The sequence below is a fragment of the Choloepus didactylus genome, chromosome 7 (assembly GCF_015220235.1).
Source record: "Choloepus didactylus isolate mChoDid1 chromosome 7, mChoDid1.pri, whole genome shotgun sequence".
Classification (NCBI taxonomy): domain Eukaryota; kingdom Metazoa; phylum Chordata; class Mammalia; order Pilosa; family Megalonychidae; genus Choloepus; species Choloepus didactylus.
In genome coordinates, this window is record NC_051313.1 from 138,630,093 (window position 1) to 138,635,617 (window position 5,525).

At 41.5% G+C, this 5,525-nt stretch overlaps 1 long non-coding RNA gene across 1 annotated transcript; it reads right to left on the reverse strand.

Moving 5' to 3' along the window:
• Positions 1-4,667: 4,667 nt before the first annotated feature.
• Positions 4,668-5,318, reverse strand: LOC119539288. The gene is made up of 2 exons (XR_005217826.1): positions 5,208-5,318; positions 4,668-5,107 (listed from the first exon to the last, which is right to left on the reverse strand). It is a non-coding gene; the product is annotated as an uncharacterized LOC119539288 (long non-coding RNA).
• Between the last annotated feature and the right edge of the window lie 207 nt (positions 5,319-5,525).

A 5,525-nucleotide genomic window follows, 5' to 3' on the forward strand; every position in this document is an offset into this window, starting at 1 on the left:
TTCCTACTGTTCCTACTGTTCTGATTCAGGAATGGCTGGAAATATTGGAAATCCACATGCCTTCTGATTACGCAAAACTCCAACCTGTTCTTTTAGGAATTCTGTGTATTTGTCACAGATGACAACTGGCCTCAAAAGAAAACACCAAACCTCCAATGGGATAACTATATATAGTGAATTAATCTGTTTCTGAGGCATAGCCCAGGGTGGAATTTGGCATTTACATTACTGTGTAAGTCTTTCTCAGTCTTTAAAACCTGTGATCTATCTTCCTCCCAGGGTCTAGAAGAAAGCTGGGGACTGCAAGAAGCATAGTTGAAAAGAAACATCTCCAGGATTCTCCAAATTGTTACTGCTCAAACTTCATTGTGCACACAAATCCCCTGTGCATCTTGTTAAAATGCAGGTTCTGGTCCCTTAGATTGGGGTCGGGGCCTGATCGTCTGCATCTGCATTTCTAACAGTTCCAGGAAGGCGTTTGGCATTAGGAGGCCTGGAAAATCGGACCTCACTGCGTCTGCATGGTCCTGGCAGTGGTTGGGGGCAGGGATGGCATGGGCAGATGGAAAAATGCTGGAAAATTCGTTCTGGATGCTCCCAACCCCACCCATTTCCCATTCATTTGCAGGCCCTCTCCAAAAGTATTTAGAATAAATGAAATAATGCTGTGCTCTTTCAGGAGCCAGTGTGTGGGAGACAGGGTAGAGACAGGTTACAGAAAAGAAGGATCAGGCAGATACAGAGAAAGATGAAGACAGATAGTGGCAGACAGAAAGTCTCTCTTGTAATTTCTGTCACTCTCTATCTCTTCCATCCTTCCCTCTCTGTTTCAATTTCTTTTTTCTCCATCTTGTTTCCATCATTGCTTTTCTGTGGGTTATAAGATAACAATAATTTCACTAAAGTTCAGAGGAGTCAAAGGGTTGTTAAAAAAAAAAAAAAAGAAAGAAAGAAAGAAAAAAAAAGGAACTGGACCAGGAGCCAGTAAACTAACATTTGAGCCCCAGCTGGCTGCTGCTGGCCAGTGACTTAGGATCTCTGGGCCTTGGTTTCCTTTTCTGTAACAAAAGCAAGTCTGCTTAGATGATCTCTAGCTCCCCTTCCCAGCACTGCAGCTCTCGGATTTACAAGCCATGCAAATATATTTATCAGTTCCTTGGGGGCAAAGCTGTTTAACTTTCAGTGCAAACGAGTGAACTGTAATATCACAGGGTTACCAGAGTGCATAATTTCCATTTCCACGAGGCATGCAGATGTGTGCCCAGGAAGCTCTTTGGTGAGAATCACATCCCCCCCATGTCATTTGAGGGTGCATATGTGAGGGAGTCTGAACCAACCACCCTCCTGATTTCTGAGAATCGAAAGTCTGTTCCTCTTTAGGGCTTTCACAGCCTTCGTCATTCCAGCAACTATAAAAGATTACCACTTTTATTATTCATACCATTTGAGAGGCAGATTCTTACTTTATGTCCCCCAGTCAGAAAGCTCTCTTGGAGGGCTTCAGAGCTTGTAACTGTGAAACCGGTTTTGTCAATAATGTCACGCATTGTTATTTCTTGGGGGTACAGGGGAAGGAGAAGAGCAGGGGGCCTGTTGGTTAAGGAGATGAGGAGGGCTGACCCATTAACTTTCTTTTGTTTTTCCTTTAAATTGTTTGCTTTACAAGTGCAATAACTAACAAGTAATTAGATACAAAACAAGCAGAAGGGAAAACAAAGAGAAGCCATTCAGCATTCCAGATGACAAGCCCTGTCCTTAACTCAGTGGGTGACTGTGGTGGATGCACCAGGCTGTAAAAACAGGAGGATGTCACCACCAAGAATGGCTTTTGTCAAAAAACCCTTGTTCTGGCGTTCTGAGTCCATAGACAAGAGTCTGGGAGAGAAGTCCACAGTTTTTCTGGACCATTTGATAATGATGCCAAGAAACAGGGTAGAGCCCAAGGTAGGTAGCGGTATTTTGAGATTGTTTTTTAGGGATTTGCAGAGCATCTGCCGTGGGCCAGATGTTTCAGCTTCACAACAAGTGAAGTGAGAATGGAGCTGAGATACCAGCCCTGAATCCCAAGCTTCACTTCCCTGTGCTGCCTCATAGAAAAGAGCATTTCCACACTAAGCAACCTAACCCCCCGAAAGGACTAAAAGCTGTGGCCCTTTGCTGGACTAACAGCTGCCTAATGATGATGGCAGCTGCCTATTAATTATACAAAACATTACCATGTGAACAGGTATCAGTATAACCTCTTGCCTTTGCTGGACTTTAGCCTTGACCCTTGAACCTCAAATTGCATTCACAAATGAGCCGCTAGCCAAATCAAACATGCCAGTTGGGAAACTAGTTTCCCAGAATTGGTGCTTCAGAGAATTTGAGGTACATTTGCGGAGGTAGCAAGCATGAACAATAAAAGTGGAGGGAGAAAACTGTTCTGGGAGTGGGGGTGATATTGTCCAGGCGTAGTTTTATTGTGGATGTGTTCACTTATTTATTTTTCCAGGAGATAAGAAGGTTTTCTAAGAGATCTCCTAAGCTAGCTACCCTATCTGATAATGCTTTTAATGGTCTCCAAATTGTCATCCAGATGTCGTCTGTATTTATTTACCTGATAACAAGTTTTCTACATGTGGAGTTGGGAAATCTATTGGTAAAAGGCCTTGTCCTGATTCATTTTCTTGCCTGTCTGCTTTTTCTACCATTCATTTAGTGGAGTGTTGAGTTGCTGCTTCCTTAATCCTGATGCCTTATATGTAAAACTGTTTGAGTAAAGATTTGGTACCCTCCATCTCTGCCACCATCTCCCCAGTTTGAGCCACCGTCTCTCGCTGTACTTTTATAGTAGATTCTTGACTGATCTCCCAGATTCCCCTCTTGCCCTGTGCCAAAGAATTCCCTTCTGTGCAGCCAGAGAGAGCTTTTTGAACTGCAAATTGGATCACATCACCCTCTGTTTTAGATCTCTTTAATGGCTTCTCACTGCTGTATTTTATTTTTAATGTAATACATGCTTATGAATCCATTGCCCACAAGAACTGGAACAGAGACAGTAACGTTCATCTGCATCCCATAAATGCTGCCAACTCACTATTCGGAGTCTCGTATTTAATTATCTTCCTGCTTGATTTAAATATGGTTTTATTACATACATTTATTTCTGAAAAGTTTCTTGTTAAATTTTAGTGACCTATAACTTGATGCGAAGTTTAGCATACTATATGTTATTTTCTGAGGCTTGCTTTTTTCATTTACTAATATATTACCAAAATTCATCCATACTGTTGCATGTAGTTGCAGTACATTTGTTTTCACCACTTTATTATATTCAGTAGTGTGAATAAGCCATAATTTATCTATCCATTTTCTGGTGTATGATGGTTAAGTTCATGTGTCCACCTGGCTAGATTATGGTGTCTAGTCATTTAGTCAAGCAAGCACTGGCCTGATTGTTACTGTGAGCTTGTTTTATGGATTTAAATCATCGGTAAGTTGATTGCATCTCTGGCTGATTACATCTACAGTCAAAAAAGGAGACTGCCTTCAGCAAAGAGAGAAGGCTCATCCAGTCAGTTGAAGGCTTTAAGGGGAGAACCGATGATTTCAGCAGTCAGAAGGGAGGATTTCCATCTCTACTTCAGCCAGCAGCTGCTCCTGGGGAATTCACTGAAAACCTTCCTCGAGGTTCTCACTTACTGCCTGCCCTATGGAATTCAGATTTTCCAATCCCCACAGTTGCATGAGCCAATTCCTATATTAAATCTCTTTATATATCTGTGTATCTATTTATCTATATATCTCCTTTGGTTCAGTTTCTCTGGAGAATCTTGACAGTCATGGTGATGAGGCCTTTTGGTGGCTTCCAGAGTTTTGCTAATGGGAACAGTGCTGCTGAGGACATTCCTAAACAACATGTGCTCTTAGGAAAAAGACAAAATCCTTCATGGCCTTGAAGCCCTGCGTTACCTGCTTTTACCTGACTCACTGCCCTCACCTCATTCCTCATTTCCCTCGTTTTCTCAGCTTTCATCACTCTATCCCAGGTAGAGGGGACAGTGAAGGGTGGGTAAAGTAAAAATGGTTCATTCAAGAAATTGAAATAGGCTACTCTCTTTTCCCCTTCACCTAGTTAACTTCAGTGCTTCTTATAAATCCCAAATCAATCACCAATACATATGTTGGTATATCTTGATATCCTGAAACAGATCAGTCCACCTATTAAATGCTTTTATAGCTCCATGTACCTCCTCTTTATAAACCTTGCCACAGTTATAATTTTTAGCACACTGTATTTGCATGGTTATTTGATTAACATTTACTTCTTCTACTGTACTCTGGCCTCTGAGGGCAGAGACTGCAGTTTTTCGCAGCTGTATCCCCAGGACCTAGCATGGTGCCTGGCACGTAGCAGGAGCTCCAAATACATTTTCAAATGATTAAATAAGGCAGTAATCTACAGAGAGTTAGGAGAACAATGGAAAATGCAGAGAGGCCCTGTAACAAGATCCAAAATGCTTTTTCCTCAAACCTCTAGATCAGGGGTTGGCAAATTTTTTTCTGTAAAGGGTCAGAGAGTAAATATTTTAGACTTTGTGGGTCCATATGGTTTCTTTTGAAATAATTCAGCTTTACCATCATAGCAGTAAAGCCATAGATAATATGTGAATGAGGGAGCATGGTCGTGTTTCAGTAAAACTTTATTTATGAACACTGAAACTTGAATTTCATATAATTTCAATTTTCCCATGTCACGAGATATGCTTCATGTCTCACAAAATACGATTTAAAAATTTTTTTTTCCCAGCCATTAAAAAGTGTAAAAATCCCTCTTAGCTCGCGTTCTGTACAATAACAGGGTCAGGCATGGCCTCTGGGCATAGTTTCCTGATCCCTGCTCTAGCATAGACCCATATCCTTGCCCTTCTGGTTAGCTGGGATCAAAGTCAGGTCTTCATCACCATTTGTAAATAGGCAGCTGAGGAAATGGTGAGTGAGAAAAGATCCAGAGTTAGTGCCTTATTATAAAAATAAAAAGATGCCTTTAAGAAAAAAACTCAGAAGTTGCCAAATGATGCTCCTATCCCGCAGTCCTTCAGTTGTCAACTTTCTCCTCCTTTCCCTGTTGAAATTAAAACTCAGGCACTTAAAAGTGCAATATATGACAAGCATGCCATCATCCGAAATTGCATAATAAAGAAAGAAAACACCCACTCACTCACCTTGTTATTCTTGACACTTTCACGTACCCAAGTCCCTGCTGGGCCGAGCCCTGTGGTCCAGCTACCCTACCTCTGCATGAATACAGGTGTGTGGTTTCACCAGCATTACCACGAAACCAGTAAAACAAAACAAAACAAACAAAGGCTTCTGCTCTGCAATATTTGTTAATATAAAGCTGTGTTGACACACTTTTTAATCTGTCAGCAGACAGATCTTGGAAGGTAGCCCACACTGTCGGCATGTCAACTTGTTCTTGATCGCTGAGATGGAAATATTAATTTATTCGAAGGGATGGGTATCGGTAGAGCGCTGAAAAG